The following is a 22,124-nucleotide window of genomic DNA, read 5'->3' on the forward strand; positions in this document are numbered from 1 at the left end:
TAGACAATGCTCTGTGAGCTAAATACATGAACAGCAGCTGCACAGATCTCTCTGCTGGTTAGTTACAATGGGGGTCATTTACTAAGGGCCCGAATCGCTTTTTTTTGTCGGGTTTCCCGAATATTACCGATTTGCGCCATTTTCCCTGAATTGCCCCAGGTTTTTGGCGCACGCGATCGGATTGTGGCGCATCGGCACCGACATGCATGCGACGGAAATCGGGGGCGTGGCCGTCGGAAAACACGATGGATTCGGAAAAACGACTGTATTTTTTTTTTTAAATGTGTCGCTTGACATGCACTTATCTGCACCCAGGATAGGACGGTGAACTCCGGCGGGCTTCAGCGCAGCAGCGACACCTGGTGGACGTCGGGCGCACGACCTTAGTGAATCGCCGGAAGACCCGAATCCTCGATGGAGAACGCGCCGCTGGATCGCGACAGGACCGGGTAAGTAAATGTGCCCCATAGTATCGGTTTAGAGTCCAGGCTGTCACAAAACTTGCACCTAAAAGGAAAGTTGCAAAACATGATTTCATTCCTTTTATGAAAACTTGGCTATGCAAATAATGAATCTGTTTCAAGAGGTTTTATGTCAAAGTCACTTTGCACTGTCTAATATTTGGCACAATGGAAAGTCACTAAAAAGCCAAAACTGTGCCAAGTCAATGCCACACATAAAAAACAATGATACATCACCGCAATGTCTACACTTCTCAGCTGAGAGCAGGACTCGCTATGTACAGGGTCACTGCCTCTGAGTGGAGACAATTGTATCCAGCCTAGACAATGCTCTGTGAGCTAAACACATCAGCAGCAGCTGCACAGATCTCTCTGTTGGCTTGTTACAATGTATCAGTCTGGAGTCTAGGCAGTTTAGCTCACAGAGCATTGTCTAGACTGGAAACAATTGTCCATACTACTAAGCTGAGAGCAGGACTTGCTATGTACAGGGTCACTGCCTCTGTATTGTATCCTGTCTAAACAATGCTCTGTGAGCTAAATACATAAACAGCAGCTGCATAGATCTCTCTGCTGGTTTGTTACAATGTATCAGTCTGGAGTCCAGGCTGTTTAGCTCACAAAGCATTGTCCATACTACTTAGCTGAGAGCAGGCCTCGCTATGTACAGGCTACGCAGTCGGTGAATTACATTTTATTCACATCAAACAGAAAACCTCTTAAAGGGTCACATGGCTTTAACCCTGAAAGGGTTTATTTCAAGGAACACTTCCAATGAGCATGGTAATGGCATAAAACAAAACCCTCGATATAATGGCTGTTGTGTTATGTATTGTGCTGGAATGTGTCGCTCCTTTGTATCGCCATCAAAGGCAATAGCTCCATCTGCTGATTGCGAGCGCGGATCACATCACAGATGCACATCAAGACGCCGCCGCAGCTTTGTGATGGAAGAAATGAGCAATCGAGCCGCTCTCCAGCTATTATGGGGGCGATCAAACAAACAACAGCACTCCGGAAATAAGCCGAGTGCCAGACGCCGCTTCCATGGTAATTAACTCATTTTTACTCGGAAAACATTATGAATTTTATTTTTCTTTCAAGTGCAGAATACGATCTGTTAACCCCGTAAACACCCAGACTGTTTTCTAGTTTTGCTTCAACGCACATTGAAAGCTTTAACTTTTCATTGATTTTTCTGTGTGAGGTTGTGTTTCTGTGTCTAGTAGAGAGTCTTTTAATTTTGTTGTACATGAAAATTATTCTTTAGTTTTTAATTACATTTTTTCATGTCTTTTTCTGTTCTTTAATGCGGCTGTGTGCGGCTCTGAAGCTGGAAGACACGATGACATCATCACATTGTGCCTGTGAACCGTGGCCCCACAGCGCTGGCTGCAGCTCAGTAACACATGTAATAGGTAGAGTCCCCCCAATTCACCTATCCAAGTTATAGGGAGGGTGGCCCCCAAGTCAGTAATCCATGTAATAGGCAGGGTGCCCCCACCAAGTCATAAATCCATGTAATAGGAAGGGTGCCCCAGCCCAATCCAGCAATCCATGTAATAGGAAGGGTGCCCCAGCCCGAGTCAGCAATCCATGTAAATGCAGGGTGCCCCCCAAGTCAGCAATCCATGTAATAGGCAGGGTACCCCCCCAAGTCAGCAATCCATGTAATAGGAAGGGTGCCCCCCAATCCAGCAATCCATGTAATAGGAAGGGTGCCCCCCAATCCAGCAATCCATGTAATAGGAAGGGTGCCCCAGCCCGAGTCAGCAATCCATGTAATAGGCAGGGTGCCCCCCAATCCAGCAATCCATGTAATAGGAAGGGTGCCCCAGCCCGAGTCAGCAATCCATGTAATAGGCAGGGTGCCCCCCAAGTCAGCAATCCATGTAATAGGCAGGGTGCCCCCCAAGTCAGCAATCTATGTAATAGGCAGGGTGCCCCCCCCCAAGTCAGCAATCCATGTAATAGGAAGGGTGCCCCCCCCCCCAAGTCAGCAATCCATGTAATAGGAAGGGTGCCCCCCCCCCAAGTCAGCAATCCATGTAATAGGCAGGGTGCCCCCCTCCAAGTCGGCAATCCATGTAATAGGAAGGGTGCCCCCCTCCAAGTCAGCAATCCATGTAATAGGAAGGGTGCCCCCCCCCAAGTCAGCAATCCATGTAATAGGAAGGGTGCCCCCCCCCCAAGTCAGTAATCCATGTAATAGGAAGGGTGCCCCTCAAGTCAGCAATCCATGTAATAGGAAGGGTGCCCCCCCCCCCCCAAGTCAGTAATCCATGTAATAGGAAGGGTCCCTCCAGTATGTACTATACCCCATAGCTGGTTAATAATTGGAGCTGTTGGATGCAGGAGCGCCAAAGATGATCCAGACCCACTGAACATCGCTCCAAGAGACTATCTGTCCGCACTCAGACATTGCTGCTGGAGGTCCCCCTTAGGAGTAAGTTGGTGGGTGCCCAGAGGTGCACGGCCCGAGAGCCTTCACCATTATCAGTCCTTGAGAGAGCATAGACATATAAGGTGCGGAGCCCCCCTCGAACCTTTATGTTATCCAGCCCTGCTCCACTGCATCCCACTTACACACTTAGTGCCCCAGGCACCTGGTTGTCCCCTAAATACTGTACAATCCTACTCAATGGCCCCACTACAGCTGCAGATACAGCTATATATCCCCGAGTCCACCAGGGTGCAAGTGGCACCACAATTATTCCTATTACTCTTTGTACACCCTGTATACATCAGTATATGGTGGTATTATCTTCATCACTATGTGGCGCTGCTCTTTATGCTCTATACAGTATATAATGTTTGCAGGCTGGAGGCAGTACAGTATAGCAGACAACTATATGGCCTATATGTGAGCTATTACTGTGTATGCAGCTGTATATAGCATGTGGATATTGTATACTGATGGGATTATGTTGTGTCAGAGGATGGATCAGGGGTCACCCGGTGCCCCCTTTCCTTGTGATGATACTAATTGCCCCAATGTTACTCCCGGCCGCCCCCCCTGAGCCCCATCCTCTGGTGTATACAGAATATTCCTCCCCCCCCCCCCCCCAGCACATTCCTGTCTGCGAGCCCCAGCGCCGTAGCATGCCCCTCATGTGATGTGCAGCGGCTCCGTCATGTGCTATCCTCACTACATGGCTGGAAGCTGCTGATGGGGATGTGATAATCCATTCATGACATCTGACCGGGACACTGGAGATATTCCACATTAGTCACAAGATCGGGTCAGGATCACACAGAACGAGGCCGCTCACATCATCGCCCCCGTCCATCACAACTCTGGACCTGTCCTCATACATACGTGTCTGCACTTATCCAGTACAAGTTGGTTAAACTTGATGGAAATATATACTATGTAACTTATATATCTACAAGAAAGTCAAGACTGGATTGAAGCCAGGGGCGTAACTTAAGGGGGTGCAGAGGATGCGGTCGCACCCGGGCCCAAGAGGCTTTGGGTGTCATAAGGTGTCACTTTCCCATATGAGAAGACTAGTACTATGAACCATACATTATAGTCGGGGGCCTGGCACAGACTTGGCACTGGGGCCCATCAGCGTCAAGTTACGCCACTGAAGCGCTCACCACAAGGCGACTATTGTTGGATCCTGAACAGAACCTGGATTAGTCACTAAAGACCATAGAGTCCAGGGTTCTAGTCCATGACACCCCTGCATGTGCAGGAGCTAGTGAAGGCTGTCAATGGCAGTAGATGTTATGGGTGTCATAGATTGTAAGCTCTTGTGATCAGGGCCCTCATTCCTATTCTTTCATCTGGTTATGTTATGATAATAATAATAATGATTATTATTATGGCCAAACGTCTCTACTTTGGTCTCATCCGTCCGTCGTTCCAGAAGTTTTGTGATTTAGTCAAACTTACCATTTATATTAAAGGAAATCTACCACCAGGATGAGGGATTGTAATCCCAGCACACTGACATACTGGTGTGTGTCCCCTCTGACGGGTCCTGCTCTTCTTTTGGATTCATAAGCCCTTGTTTTCAAAAGAATCGTTTTTTTTAAATCATGCAAATGAACCTGAGGTGCTCCAGGCTCCATTGACATATATGGAGCTGGAGCCACTCAGACTCATTTGCATAACTTTTAAAACCTTTTTCTTGTAAAAACATCGTTCTAAGTATACGCATCGGTATGTCAGTGTGCTGGGTAGATTTCCTTTAAGCCAATTATAAAAGTACGGTCCTGAACCTGAACATGTAACACACAAACTCTTGGATCATGTTTTTTATTTTGAGTGCTGCATATTTCCTCAATAACACGCCACTCCTAACCATGCTTAGGAAAGGCAATGGTGTGATTTTCGCAACAAATTGCGGCTTTTTTTTTTTAATGTGTGCCTAATAAAGCGCAAAAAAAACCCTGCATTTGACAAAGAGCCAAAACCACAAAGACAAATAAGGTACAAAAAATAGACTCACAACAGGCGCAAAAAGAGCGCAGAGAAGGGGGAAATAGCACAAATGACCCCCTATGTGTCCCAAGTGTCTTACATTAACAGCATTTTATTTGGCTCTATTTTTAAATTAATTTTTTTTATTTAATTTTTTTAACATTTTATGTTATTATTTTACACTCACTGGCCACTTTATTAGGTACACCATGCTAGTAACGGGTTGGACCCCCTTTTGCCTTCAGAACTGCCTCAATTCTTCGTGGCATAGATACAACAAGGTGCTGGAAGCTCCTCAGAGATTTTGGTCCATATTGACATGATGGCATCACACAGTTGCCGCAGATTTGTCGGCTGCACATCCATGATGCGAATCTCCCGTTCCACCACATCCCAAAGATGCTCTATTGGATTGAGATCTGGTGACTGTGGAGGCCATTTGAGTCCAGTGACCTCATTGTCATGTTCAAGAAACCAGTCTGAGATGATTCCAGCTTTATGACATGGCGCATTATCCTGCTGAAAGTAGCCATCAGATGTTACAGGGTACATTGTGGTCATAAAGGGATGGACATGGGCAGCAACAATACTCAGGTAGGCTGTGGCGTTGTACCAAGGGGCCCAAAGAGTGCCAAGAAAATATTCCCCACACCATGACACCACCACCACCAGCCTGAACCGCTGATACAAGGCAGGATGGATCCATGCTTTCATGTTGTTGACGCCAAATTCTGACCCTACCATCCGAATGTCGCAGCAGAAATCGAGACTCATCAGACCAGGCAACGTTTTTCCAATCTTCTACTGTCCAATTTCGATGAGCTTGTGCAAATTGTAGCCTCAGTTTCCTGTTCTTAGCTGAAAGGAGTGGCACCCGGTGTGGTCTTCTGCTGCTGTAGCCCATCTGCCTCAAAGTTCGACGTACTGTGCGTTCAGAGATGCTCTTCTGCCTACCTTGGTTGTAACGGGTGGCGATTAGAGTCACTGTTGCCTTTCTATCAGCTCGAACCAGTCTGCCCATTCGCCTCTGACCTCTGGCATCAACAAGGCATTTCTGCCCACAGAACTGCCGCTCACTGGATGTTTTTTCTTTTTCGGACCATTCTCTGTAAACCCTAGAGATGGTTGTGCATGAAAATCCCAGTAGATCAGCAGTTTCTGAAATACACAGACCAGCCCTTCTGGCACCAACAACCATGCCACGTTCAAAGGCCACAAATCACCTTTCTTCCCCATACTGATGTTCGGTTTGAACTGCAGGAGATTGTCTTGACCATGTCTACATGCCTAAATGCACTGAGTTGCCGCCATGTGATTGGCTGATTAGAAATTAAGTGTTAACGAGCAGTTGGACAGGTGTACCTAATAAAGTGGCCGGTGAGTGTAAGTACTTTCCTTAGCCCATTTCTTGCAGTGCAATTGGCAGACCACTACCCCTTACTACCACCATCCTGGTACACGATCCAAACTTTTTCTCTAGGTTCGACTGAACTCACCGAACCTGAACTCTCATCACACATCACTGTATCTAAGCAGTAAGGAAGAGAGATTATTAACCAAATTTGGATACCTTTCTATGACTTTTACGTCCTCATATGTAAAACCAGAGCCTTCAGTAAGGTGCGGGCTCTTCTCCTCATGATCGAACAATACATTAGTGCAGCTTTTACACGGCCCAAATTTGCTTTCTCATCCTGACAGGACGCTTTCTCCCAGCCGCGGCTCTAGTCACTATAATCACGAGTCAGGTGATAAATTTCAGGCGTTATATAATATTACATCACAAGAGTCTAAAACTTTATCATGAGTTTCTTCCCCTGCTACAATTGTATTAATCTTGTGTCATAGTTTTGTTTTTTTTCTTTCCCACCCCTTTCCCCCTATACTTTATTGCTCAATTGATACAGTGGGGCTTATTTACTAAGGGTCCCGGGAACACACTTTAGTCAGATTTTCGGGGATTGCACCGCTGTGGCAGGTATTTAGTAGGGGATTGTGTCACACGCAATCGGATTTTGGCACAAATGGCTCCAGCTTTCATGCGACAGAATTGGGGGGGGGGGCAGTCCGATCCGACTGATTCGGACTGAGCGCGGGATTTAACATTCAAATTGTTAAGGTAAGAAGGTAAACTCTGTCGGACCTGAGCGGGGAAGCGACACATGCAGGATATCGGGTGCACGATTGTAGTGAATCCGGCCCAGTGCATTCTCGTCAGACAACACACTTTCAGTGAAATCCTCCGGACGGGTAAGTAAATGTGCCCCAGTATCTGGCTATGTATCCAATGAGACTGCTTTATATCTGTATTTGTCTCGACTGTTATATTGTAAGGCGTCTTTTTGTTTCCTTGATTAATAAAGTTTTGTTGAAACTAAAAATCAGGCGCATCTAGGCCTCTACTCATACATCTCATTTACTTTGTTTGCCTTAGCAGCAGCTGCCGGGTGTTGGTTGCTAAAACTGATACCCCCAAGTCTTTTTTTGCACTTAAAGGGGGTTTCCTGCAAGTCCCTTTAATCCCAGTCATTGTGATCTGTATGCTCTGCAGGCAGTTCCCTCTACCTTGAGTTATCTCGGTGCGTCTCTGCAGCATGCGCTGATCCGCGATGTTCGAGTACATGACTCTGATTCTAAAAACCAATAAAAATAAATTGTCCCAACCACCCAAGAGTGAGAATGAAATGATCTGCAGCGCAGATGATCTCCCAACATCCCGAGCAATAACATCACAAGTGAATTACAAAAATATCTCCAGATAAACGCAGGCAATTTGGACATTTGTGATCGTCTCTTGTGTCCGCCAACAATATTCACCGCATGGACAAATCCATAGCAAGAAGACAAATAACCCGGCACGGAGGCTGCCAAGTGCCCGTCCCACAGACTCTGTCACCCAGACGCATTTCCATATAAATTGCAAATCTGGAAAGCTGAACAGAAACGTCCCCAAATCAAAGTCACTCAGGTTTTTTTTTTTATTTGGTTTTGATTTAAGTGTATCACAATGAAGAGTCCCCCCCCCCCCCCCAATCCCCCACCCGGTTTCATGGAGATAGATTGCGAGCCGTGGTCGATGGTCTCATTGTTTAACAATTTATTGCTGTAAATCCAGTTCTAGATACAAGCGAAGAAATTATTTTCAAGGTTACAAAGAACACAGGCCTGAGCAGCCGCAGAACTAGAGTATTCTGCCAGACTTGTAGCTCGGTCTTTGATGGTGGTACATGTTGGTATGGAATGGTTACCGCAAGGTCATGGTTATTGCAGGTTTCTCGGAGACCTTTCTGTCCTGAGTGATCTGTGTGGACCTTTGATGGTGCCTTTACAGTTCTGTTGGTCTGTGCTGGTCTCTGATGGAGTATGCTGGTTTCTCATGGTTTGTGATGGTAATTGAAGGTTTCTCCAAGGCCTTATTGGCCTCCAAGGTGTCTTCTCACTTCTGATAATCTTTGCTGGTACATGCTGGCATGTGATGGTTCCTTCAAATTTCTCAAAGACCTTTCTGGACTTCAGTGATCAGTGTCGTCCTTTGATGATACCTTCACACATAAAATTGTCTGGTCTCTAATGATATCTGATTTCTGATCATCTACTGGTCACCACAGGTTTCGGAAGAACTTCAGAAGGTTTCACTACTACATTTGTTGACATTCGAGGTCCATGCTGGACACTGCCACTGCAGAGTCAGATGGTGTCTTCACACCTCTGATGGCCTATGCTGGCTTTTTATGGACTTTTTTATATCTTGTCTATACTGGTGTCTTCTTGGACCTTTACTGGCCACAGTTTTGGTGTTTTTTAAATTTCTGTTGATATTTGCTTGCCTTAATGGTCAATTCTTTATTTATATAGCGCCAACATATTACGCAGCGCTGCACAGAGCTTTCCATATCGGTCCCTGTCCCCAATGGGGCTCACAATCTAATCATCCTACCAGTATGTTTTGGAATGTGAGAGGAAACCGGAGGACCCGGAGGAAACCCACACAAACACGGAAAGAGAACATACAAACTCTTTGCAGATGTTGACCCTGGGACTTGACCTTAATGGTCTGTAGTGTTGTCTTATGTTTATTAATGTGACTTACTGATGTCACTTTTTTTGTCTGATGGTCCATATTGACCAATGCCGATTCAATAATGGTCTTTGATCGTCATTGCTGCCCTATGATGGCTGATCTCCAGTGGTCACTTGTCACTGGTCTTTTATAGTGTCAGATGATCACTGCTGGTCTTTTAAAATTGTTGATGATTACTGGTCTCTGATGGTCACTGCTGATCTCTGCAGGTCTTCTATTGTCACTTCTGGTCTGGTGAATGATGGTCCATGATTAAGTCGATTTAGACGAAACGCGTAGGTCTGGCTTGTCCGTACGTTGCTCTATGTGTTGTCAAGCGTTTTTAATATGAAGAAATAAAAGCTAGTGGATTTTAATGCATTCTCCGTGACTGTGCTGGATTTCTTTTGGATGTTTGCCGTTTCCTTCGGGTCCTCCAGTTTCTTCCCACACTCCAATAGATACTGGTAGGATGATTAGATTGTGAACCCCATTGGGGACAGGGACTGATGTGACAAGTTCTGTGCAGCGCTGTGTAATCTATGTGTACTATATAAATAAAGGAATTATTATTATTATTATTCTGATGGTCACTGCTGATCTGTGATGGTCACGGCCTCTCATTGTAACTTCTGGCCTCTAATGGTCTCCAACGAGCCCTTCTGGTCTCTTATGGATTTAAATGTCACTACACATGTCTAATGTAATTTTTTTGCCATGTTCAATCAGAAAAAATGTAAAAAGGATGGAGCTAACAAAAGATTCTGAACAAAATTTAGTCCCTTTGCCCTTTGCTTACAGATTTTGCTGTACGAACAGGTTTATATGGAAATATTTCGCTGTTCGTTTTATATAATCATCAAAATGAAACTTTTCAGCTTTTTCACACTTTCTCCAAAGCCGACGAGACAAATAGCACAATATCAATTACCCAAATCTTCCCCCGTACTCCCGGCATCAGTAAATTATTCCTCTTACAGTTCTCTCTAATGGAGACAACATTACAGCAAGTTCATCTCCTTGATAACATTTAGAAAAAAAAAGCGGAAAAGCAACATAAAATATCAATGGAATGAATATCCAAATGAATGTTGCTAAGGTCGCGGAGCCCTAGTAACTGGAGTCCATGCAAGTGGGAAGAATAGGAGAGAACCATAAATAATGCAGAATCTTGGGAAACCTAATAAATACATCCCCCTCATCGCCCGCATGAAAAATATGTAACCCCCCCTCCACCACTCGCTGCTCAAATGTTTGCCCAGGTCCTATCCCATAATCCCACTTCCTATGTGAATATCGCGCTAATGGTTGCAATGCGTTTCAGCGTCTAAGTAAATGAAGGAAGCAAGTTATTAGGGAGGGTATTCAAGCACGAAAGCGGAAAACAAAAATTGCAAATCCGATGGGGGCGCAGGCGGAGAGAACATCACATCCTAATTACTCACAGAAAGTTGTCAAATTCTTTTTTTTTATTTATTGTTTAAAAAAAAATGTTCGGGTTTTGCTACATGTTCTGTAAAACAGAATTAGCTGTTAAGTTGTGATCTATATTACAGAGGTATCCACCATGTACAGAGCTCAGATACTGTATCTAAGCTGCCATTATAGAGGTATCTACCAAACATATAGGTGGACTGTTGTATTCTCCCTGCACATCCCGCACTCATAGGCATTTGCATAAGCTCCACCAACTTTGTGACCATTTTGAAGCAGGTATACTACCAGAAGGAGGGGGTGCACTAGCTGCAAAAGGGGGTGTAGTAGCTGGAGGATAGGGTGTACTAGCTGGAGGAGGGGCTGCACTAGCAGGAGGAGGGGCTGCACTAGCAGGAGGAGGGGCTGCACTAGCAGGAGGAGGGGCTGCACTAGCTGGAGGAGGGGCTGCACTAGCTGGAGGAGGGGGCACCAGCTGAAGGAGGGGGTTCACTAGCTGGAGGAGGGGGCACCAGCTGAAGGAGGGGGTTAACTAGCTGGTGGTAGGGGTGCACTAAGCGGAGGAGGGGTTGCATTAGCTGGAGGGGGCACTAGCTGGAGAAGGGGGCAATAGCTGGAGAAGGGGGTGTACTAGCTGCAGAAGAGGGTGCATTATCTGAAGGAGGGGGGGGGGCACTAGCTAGAGAAGGGGGAAATAGCTGGAGGAGGGGGTGCACTAGCTGGAGGAGGGGGTGCACTAGCTGGAGGAGGGGGTGCACTGGCTCCGTTCACTTTCTGAATGTTATTTCGGCAGCTGGAGGCACATGAATAATAAAAGGAACCTTTCTAGTCGCACACGGCAGATACAAGACGCAGGCAGGTGCACAGGAATGTAAAGGATCCAGGATGAGTCTAAAAGACACCAGATATTAAAGGGAAGAAGAAACAAAGGGGCGACACATGGAAATAATACAAATCGCTGCCAACGCACAAATGCAAAGCACATAGAAGTGAGAACAGATGCAAAACACACTGAAGGCTTATACGTGATCAGCAGAACTGAGTTTGTCAGATACCAGTGGTGGCGGTTGTCAGATGAAGCTGAGTTGAGTCGTATCTTATAAAGGAGAATAAGTCAGAAGTAATAATGTCACACTTCTAGAGGAGTCGAGTTTGTCAATAGTGTTCCCAGATGTAGTAGTGTTAGCCAGACATAACAAATCATCTGATGTAGCAGAGTTGCATTTGTTATAATATAGTAGCATATAGTAGTACAATGACTGTTGTAGCAGGGTTGAATTTGTTAGATGCAGATGTAGCAGAGCTCAGTATTGTATTCTTGGATATAAAATCTACAATATCAATTGCAATTTCTCTGCTGATTCATCCACTTGTAGCAGAGATGTCGGCCATATATTGTAGACTGAGTAGGCATGAGTCTGTCACATAATCTATTCTGTGTTAGAAGTATTAAGGTTGTCTGATATAGCAGTGTTGAGATTGTCAGATACTGTTGAACTTGCTACACATAGTAAATCAGTGCACAAGTGTAGCAGCGTTCAGTTTGTCAGATATAGCAGCGCAGTTCTGAGCTTGAAATTTGTCGTGTCTCATGTTCAACTGAACACAATGGGGCAGATTTACTTACCCGGTCCATTCGCGATCCAGCGGCGCGTTCTCTGAGGTGGATTCGGGTCCGGCTGCGATTCACTAAGGTAGTTCCTCCGACGTCCACCAGGTATCGCTGCTGCGCTGAAGACCATTGGAATGCACTGAAGTTCATCGTCCTACCGTGGGTGAAGGTAAGCGCATGTCCAGCGACACTTTTTTTTTAAAAATGCGGTGGTTTCTCCGAATCCGTCGGGTTTTCGTTCGGCCACGCCCCCCGATTTCCGTTGCGTGCATGCCGGCGCCGATGCGCCACAATCCGATCGCGTGCGCCAAAAACCTGGGGCAACTCAGGGAAAATCAGCGCAAATCGGAAATATTCGGGTAGCAGGTGAACTCCGGCGAACCTCGACGCACAATGTTAGTGAATTGCGCCAGACCCGAATCCTCGTCGGACAACGCACCGCAGGATCGCGACGGGACCGGGTAAGTGAATTTGCCCCAATGTTCTATATTGTAACATGTATGCAGGGGGCTCCCCGTGGTGGTAGCCACTAGACCAGTGATGGCGTACCTTCTAGAGATCGAGTGCCCAAACTACAACCAAAATCCCCGTATTTACCATGAAGTGCCAACATGGCATTTTAAGCAGTAACTTATTGCCACTCATCTTTCAATCGTATCGACCCCCAGGAGGCCACCAATACAGTTGAAAGAAGGAGGGCAAATTCAGACTCAGCATCATCTCTTAAGTTGCCTGGGAGTGCAGGTGGATTTGGTCCTATTTGGTGAACTCTGTCCTGGAGCGATGGTCTGAGTGCCCACAGAAATGGCTCTTAGTACCCGTGCCATAGGTTCGCCACCACTGCACTAGACGTACTGAACACAATGTTATATAATGTAACATGTATGCAGAGGGCTCCCCCTGGTGGTGGCCACTAGAAGCTGTTTATTGCAGGACACCCATAGCTGTTCTGTCCTGCCTCTATGGTGGGTTCACCACTGCATGTATTAGTAGTAGGATTTATCATTCAGGAGTCTGAGAAAGCTGAATGAAACCATTGCTATAGACGCACCACCGTGTGATACATAGTGATTGTCACTAGAAGTAGTATAACCGCGCTGAGGATGAGTCAGGGAGACGTACGCAGATGTCTCGCAGCTCGTAGATGTATTAGTCATCCACAAGGGGACAATCACCAGGACAGTCTCTTATTATCACTCAGCGGGAATTTCCTCAAGAACCACAGATTCCATTCAAAAACATTGTAACACAAGAATGGAGAATCCAAGGTACATCACTGCCACCCAGAGGCCACCACAGATACTACATCATCTGCAACAGACTGCTAAGGCAGCTGCTATTCTGTGTACAGTGTATAGCGCCACACACTGTACAGTCTACCATACAGTGCACATATAATACAACCATAGAGTACATATAAATACCACCATACAGTAATCAAATAATAACACCGCACACTGAGCAAATATTACCACCATATATTATTGAAATAATACCACTATATTGTGCCCAAATAATAGTACCATACATTACTGTATCATCACACACAGTCCATATACAGAATAATACCAACATACAGTATATAAATGCTACCACAATACAGAAAAAATACCAACATACATTGCTCTTATAATACCTGTATACAGTAATCACTTTATACAATCATATAATGCTCAAATAATATTAAGATCAATCAATTATCTAATACAAGGGCATCATAAGCCTGTACAGTAATGAAATAATAACCCCACAGTGCATACAGTATATAATACCAGCATACAATGCGCCAATGCTATCATGTACTGAAAAAATACCACCATACAGTTCTGTATAATAATAATAATAATAATAATAATAATATTTTATTTATATAGCATACAGTATTCTACTAAAACTACCAGACATTGCTCAAATAATTAATACCAAACACTGTCAAAATATTGCCACAGTAGTTTAATCATACAATCATACTGTACTGAAATGCCACCATAAGCTCCTCAAAAATACCACCATACAGTACGCAAATATTGTCAGCCTACTGAACTCATATAGTACTACCATACTATATTCATATAATACCCCCATACTTTATTCATATAATACCACCATACAGTATTCATATAATACAACCATACTGTACTCATATAATACCCCCATACTGTACTCATATAATACCCCCATACTGTACTTATATAATACCACCATACTGTACTCATATAATACCCCCATACTGTACTTATATAATACCACCATACTGTACTCATTTAGTACCACCATACTGTACTCATATAATACCACCATACTGTACTCATATAATACCACTATACTGCACTCATTTAGTACCCCCATACTGTACTCATATAATACCCCCATACTGTACTCATATAATACCCCCATACTGTACTCATATAATAACCCCATACTGTACTCATATAATACCCCCATACTGTACTTATATAATGCCACCATACTGCACTCATTTAGTACCACCATACTGTACTCATATAATACCCCCATACTGTACTCATATAATACCACCATACTGCACTCATTTAGTACCCCCATACTGTACTCATATAATACCCCCATACTGTACTCATATAATACCCCCATACTGTACTCATATAATACCCCCATACTGCACTCATTTAGTACCACCATACTGTACTCATATAATACCACCATACTGTACTCATATAATACCCCCATACTGCACTCATTTAGTACCCCCATACTGTACTCATATAATACCCCCATACTGTACTCAAATAATACCCCCATACTGCACTCATTTAGTACCACCATACTGTACTCATATAATACCCCCATACTGTACTCATATAATACCCCCATACTGCACTCATTTAGTACCACCATACTGTACTCATATAATACCCCCATACTGTACTCATATAATACTCCCATACTGCACTTATATAATACCACCATACTGCACTCATTTAGTACCACCATACTGTACTGATATAATACCACCAAACTGAACTTAATACCATCATACTGTACTAAAATGCAGTACATGTACCTATGGTTTCTACATAGATCTGTGATTTGCATAAAGCTCCTCCCACTGCATATACTTTGTCCCTTGTTATCCCCACAGGATAGGAGTAACAATTGATCAGTGGAGGTCTGACCACTAGGATCCCCTCAATCATTAGATAACACTGTCCTTGTCATCTTTCAGCACTTTGATAGACACTGAATGGAGCGGTAGGACACTAGCTTGACCTGTGCTTAATTCATTAGTGAGAACTGGACCCTCGTTTTCATTGGTGGGATAACAATAAAACTTGGTACAACCCCTGTAGCACACGCCTGATCCCTCCAGAGAAACAGACGGCATAAACTTCTGCTTTTATAGAGGCTGCAGTGTCAGACTGGTCCACCAGAGTACCAGAGGATCCTCCGGTGGGACCTGGTTCAACCCAACACTAAACCCCAGAGGTCCAGCAGAAAACAACCCAATTTGAAGGATGCTGGAGTATTTTTTCATGGGGGATAATCAAGAGTGGATTAATTTTTTCTGGCGTGCCTAAGGATCCCCAGTTCGACACTGAGAGTTGGTCACACTTACGGATCATCAATTAGTCAATAATATTAATATGATTTGCCTACGAGGTCAATTGACCAATTTGGGAAGCTTTGTGCAGCGCTGTGTAATCTGTAGCTGATATATAAAGAATTATTATATTATTATAATTATTATTTCATACTTGTCCAATAAAAAGACAGCAGGAGGAAAGAATAGAATTTGTGTAAGTTTTGGGGATAAAAAACCCCCCACAAAAAAAAATGGAAAAAGTGCAAGACAAGGATGATGTTAGTTGGGGGCAGACACTGCGCAGGATGTGGAAGTTGTTCTATAACATTTATTCTAAGGGGTTTTTTTTTCTTTATTGCTTTTTTTTTTACGTCACTTGTAATATTTGGCAATCAGCACCAAAAACCATAAAAAATGATCCTAAAACTGGGAGAATCTACTCAGGACTATTCGGGTGCTCAGACTACAGAGGGAGGGGGGCGACACATAAATTATTATGTTTAGTCGTCCCCTCGTATTACTCCACGTCTAGACTCTCTAATAAAACTCTCCCAGGGAAAGTCAAACAGTTAAACAAATGACCTCATCTCCACATAAAAGCGCCAGCTCGCCTCTGCTACATCTGACTGCATGTCACTGTGACCGAGATATAGAACCGCAATACGGGAAACCATCACAAGATCCATCGGGTGAAAGGGGCGGGGCAAGATTACAGTGGGCGGGTTTCAGGAGGTATAATTATAAAGCTTCTTAAAGGGATTTATCATATTATTATCATTGATATTATTATTATTATTATTATTATTTATTATTATTAGTTTTAGTATTATTGATATTATTATTTCATTTCCTTCCTTTAAAAAAACTCTTCGAAAACTTTTTATTTTTAATTCTCTGTGTTTTTTGGGGGTTGTTTTTGTCTTTATTCTTACCTCAGTTATTTCAAAGTGGCGAGTGTTAAAGCTGGCGATAAAAAAAAAAAGGTCAAAAACTTTTGTTGGAGAGTGTTGTGAGCGTGCTCTGTGATGGACAGAGGGAGGAAGAGCTGAGCACTCCCCATTTTTATACAATACAATACAACACAATATAACTTTATTGATCCCTTTCAGGGGATTTCAGGGCTATTAGATGGTGCAATGGCTAAACACACAAGCTGCAGCTGCTCAGATCTTTCTGATCTCTCTGTTACAATGTATCAATCTGGAGTCTAGCTCACAGAGCATTGTCTAGACTGGATACAATTGTCTCCACTTCTCAGCTGAGAGCAGGACTAGCTATGTACAGGGTCATTGCCTCTGAGTGGGGACAATTGTATCCAGTCTAGACAACGCTCTGTGAGCTAAACACATCAGCAGCAGCTGCACAGATCTCTCTGCTGGTTTGTTACAATGTATCAGTCTGTAGTCCAGGCTGCTTCGCTCACAGAGCATTGTCTAGACTGGATACAATTGTCTCCACTTCCCAGGTGTAGCTATGTACAGGGTCACTGGCTCTGAATGGAGACAAGATTGTTTTCATTCATTGACAGCAAGCAGAGATCTTGTGATAAATTGAAGCATATAGGGGCAGATTTACTTACCAGTCCCTGCGCGATCCCCGAGGTGCATCCCCTGACGAGAATGCACAGCTGACGTGATTCACTACCAGCGTGCGGCCGATATCCTGCATGTGTCGCTTCCCCAATCAGTTCAGCCGGAGTTCACCTTCTTCTTTTCGGTGCATGTAAGTGCATGGCTTGCAACACAATTTAAATGTTAAATTCCGTGGTTTGTCTGAATAAGTCGGATCATCTGACGGCCCCGATTTCTGTCGTATGAAAGCCAGCGCCAATACGCAAAAATCCGACCGTGACACAATCCCCAGCGCGATTCCCGAAAAGTCGGGAAACCTGACGAAAATGCGGCCGCTGGACCCTTAGTAAATAAATGTCTTAGAAAGTTGTAGAAGCTTTTTTTTATATCTTAAAGTTACTACAAATGCAGAAAGGCAAAAATCACACTGTCATATGTAGTATTGTCCATAAGCAAACAGCATTCAGCTCCATTAGTTAATGGGGAGGTGCAGGAAACGGTTGAAAGGGTTTTCTTGTTATATGAAAAGGTTCTTAAAATTTACAATGGTAGATCTGGGATTTTTTTTACTTTTTTTAAATTAAAATATTAATTCCCAATGTTGACATTTCTCACTACCTTATAATGACCACTAGATGGCAGCTCATCATCTCCCAATGCCCCCCTTACCAGGTGGTATTAGTTATAGCTCTGTGCCCAGGGTCCTAGATATAGGGGGTTGAGGGGTTTATATGGGCACACAAGACCTGGGGCTTAGAGGGGTTTCTGTATTATAAATTATTATAAATCTGGTCAGAGCCTGTTATAGATTTTACTTTGCAAATTAATGGACTCCTATGAAATGGTATAAAATTGCATCAATATGAACCCTCACATTATAGATTCTATAGACAATCAGGGGCTCAATATGGACCTTCTACAGATCCACACAATGTCTGTGTATATGTCTGAGACAATCTCATCCCACATCCCCTCCCCAATGTCTCCCACCACCCACATCCACACCCGGATGCCATCACCAAACACTTCTCCGCACCTGGTGCAGCCTCCAGCCAAGAAACATACAATTACATCAGACATGACGGGAGGTCCCACTATTATGTTATATGTGGTGGGGGCCCCATTACAGGTTTTGCATTTGGACCCAGGAGCCTCAGATTACACCTCAGACCTTTGTGTATGTTTTTAGTAGCATCAGGACTGTTAAATACAGATTTATATTCCAGGATTGTAGCTTTACCAAGTGCACTGGGGGCCTGTCCTCACACTGCTGTAAAAGCTGGAGCAGACTTTGGGTTAAATAATACCGGAAGCACTAAGTGCAGAAATGAAAGGCAATGTGATAGTACAATGCAGAGAACACAGAGCACAGCAGCAGCGGCGGATTAAGGCTCCTAAATTTGGGACTACAGTAGAATCAGTGAGGAATTCCTGCTTTCTATCTGCAGTTTTAGGACGTTTGCAGGACCTTCAAAAGGTCCTGTGCTCTGGTGTCTATTGAGGGCAGGAACTGATGTACAAGGATTTCATGGGTGAGGTCCAAATGAGTATAAAATTTTGTGTGTGCTACCGCCCAAACCACCTATATCAGGGGCGTAACTACAGTGGTAGCAGCCATAGAAGCTGCTATGGGGCATGTAGTGTCAAAGGGCCCCAGTATCTGACCTGATATGCGAGTGGAGGATGTTCACCATTATATACATATTATGCTGCAGATTGTACAAATATATACATATATATATATGCACGTGTGAGTATACAAATATGTATATTTTTACGTGGGAAGGGGGGCCCCATTCAGAATCTTGCTATTGAGCCCTGTCTCTGACCTATATTATACGCCCCTGACCTATATTATAGTCTACCTATTATACACCACACCACCAATTGGACATGCTACAATACTAGAATATGTATACGTATTTCACAATCCTGCTGCTATTAATAAGGTACATAAAGGTATGAATTCTTATCTCTCTACAGACAATACCTAACATTTATGCAGAGAGTTTTAAGCACAGCAGTGAGAGCACATGACAGCAGTGCACTTGGTGAAGCTACAATCCTGGAATATAAATCCACATGTCACAATCGTGTTGCTATTAAAACATAGAAAATGGTCAAAGTACACATCTCTCTTGGGACAATACCTAACACTGACTGCAGAGAACACAGAGCACAGCAGTGTGAGGACACCAGCTCCTAGTGCACTTGGAGAAGCTACAATCCTGGAATATAAATCCATATATGACAGTCCTGCTGCTACTAATAACATACACAAAGGTCTGATTACACATCTCTCCAGGTACAATAGATGCATTGACTGCAGAGTACACAGCAGTGTGAGGACACACAACCTGTGCTCTTGGAGAAACATGAGTACCGAGGGACAATACCTAATGTTGGCTATAGTCTGCATGCTCACACCTTCTGACAGGTTCCCTTTAATACACTGATGGACACTGTGTTTGCTGGGGATGAACAATCACACACCATGTAAGGAGCGTCTCATCAATGCCCCATAGCAGTGCTGCCAGCGATTGGGCTGTGTATACATGTCATGTTTATTAATGTAGTGCCAGCCGTATACCCACTGCCTCATGTGCTGCCAGCGGAGCGCAAGCCTTGTGTAAACAGACACATACTGCTCCCCTGGCAGAGCGCGCCAAACACAGGAGACGCCATGGACATGTTTACCAGTTGCTAAGTTACCGGTCAACTGGGATACAATTGGTTCTATATTCTGTGCCCGGATGCCAGCGCCACCTCTCGCTGCACAATCCCGTTTGGCACTGAATGGCATTGAGATTATAACATAGGAGGGGGGATGTGTTTGAAGAGATATCGAATGTTTTAAATCACTTTTTTGTTTATGTGTTTTTTTAATAATTTACATACACAAAAATGCTGAAATATTACAATTTTAACCCCTTAAGGACGCAGGGTTTTTTCGCTCATTTCTCGCTCTGCACCTTAATCCATAACTTTTTAATTTTTTCCTGTACAGAGGTGGAGGAGGGCTTATTTTGTGCGTAACAAATTGTACTTCTCCGTGGCATTATTTATTATTCCATGCCGTGTACTGGGAAGCTGGAAAAAAATTCCAAATGTGGAAAAATTGGGAAAAAAACTCCGTTTTTACGACTCTTTTTACGTCTAACACTTCTACTTTATTCTTTGGTTCGGTACGATCGCGGTGATACCAAATTTATACAGGTTTTATTGTAATAATACATTTTCAAAAATTAAACAAATGTTTCCAAAAAAGAAAAAAAAAACATTTTGCCGTCTTCTGAAGCTAATAACTTTTTCATACTTTGGCGCACGGAGCTGTGTCATGTTTCATTTTTTGTGAAATGAGTCGACGTTTTCATTGCTCCCATTTTGAGGTCTGTGCGACATATTGATCACTTTTTATTCCATTTTTTATGTGATGTAAAATGGTGTAAAAGTCGCGTTTCGGATATTTGGGCGCTATTTTCCGTTATATGGTTCACCGTTGGCAATAAGCGTTTTTATATTTTGGTAGATCGGGCATTTTGGGACGCGGTGATACCTAATGTGTCTGTGACTTTTACTGTTTATTACGTTTTCTATCTGTTCTAGGGAAAGGTTTTTAACTTTTTTTTTTAACTTTTTTTTTACTATTTTTTAGACCCTCTAGGGTACATTAACCCTGGATGGTCTGATCGTTCCTATCAGATATTGCAATACTACTGTACTACTGTACTGACAGCCATGGGTCTGACAAAGACGATGACGTTTGGGGGAGCGACAATCAGATCCAAGATGGCGGTGCAGCTTTGCCGGCGGAATCGAAAGGGTTGATATGCGGGATCAGGGCAAGCACAGACCACGGGGATTAGTGGGGGGGGGGGGTTGCTGCAATATGCAACGAACCCCACCTGTGTATGAAGTGTATGAACAGCCCGTGAGCCGTCTTCATACACCCACCGCACCTCCGTGCCGTACATGTATGGCGCTGAGCGTGAAGGGGTTAATATTGGCCACTAGATTTCAGCACAACAGTCTTCAGACAAGCAAGGTATACCACATTGCTTTACAGCCTGCTGCAATGCTGAGCATCATTTTACTACAGAGAATTTTAGTTGCTGATATTGTAACAATACTGTAACAATAAGAACATGGAAGCACACAATGGGTTCATTCTACAATAGGATAATTGCGTAGATATGACAATAGGGGGACGTGACCCTTGACAATGACCTTTGTACTCCTGTAATCACCCCTGAGGGTGCATTTTGCGTTTACATTGGGACAGATTTACTTACCCGGCCCTTTCGTGATCCAGCGGCGCGTTCTCTGCTAAGGCAGTTCCTCCGCTGAAGAGCATCGGAACGCACTGGAGTACACCGAGCCAGGCTGAGTGAAGGTAAGTGCAATTTTCACAACACATTTTGTTTTTTAAATGCGGCGGTTTTTCCGAATCCGTCGGGTTTTCGTTCGGCCACGCCCCCGGATTTCCGTCGCATGCCGGCGCCGATGCGCCACAAACCGATCGCATGCGCCAACATCCTGGAGCAATTCAGGGGAAATTGGCCCTAGTCGGAAATATTCGGGTAACACGTCGGGAAAACGCGAATCGGGCCCTTAGTAAATGACCGCCATTGTGTTTTGAAACCCATTACAACAGCTGAGGAGAAGGGATTTCCCTAATTACATTACTGTTAACATGTGTGTGCTAACAACAAGCAACTGTGAACATGATGTTAACACATGTGTTAACACTGTAAAATGAATGCCTTAATGAATTGTTAACATGTGTGTTGACGTCATGTTTACGTCGTGTTTTGTAAACACAAATGTTAACAGTAATGTAATAAGGCAAATCACTTCTCCTCAGCTGTTGTAATGGGTTTCAAAACATAATGTAAACGCAAACCAAAACGCAACATGTGAACGCGGCCTCACAGTCTAGTATTTTGGACTTCTATCATGTCTGGCCTCTTCTCTGTCCCATCACTTTTAAAG

The sequence above is a fragment of the Engystomops pustulosus genome, chromosome 1, assembly GCF_040894005.1.
Source record: "Engystomops pustulosus chromosome 1, aEngPut4.maternal, whole genome shotgun sequence".
NCBI lineage: Eukaryota > Metazoa > Chordata > Amphibia > Anura > Leptodactylidae > Engystomops > Engystomops pustulosus.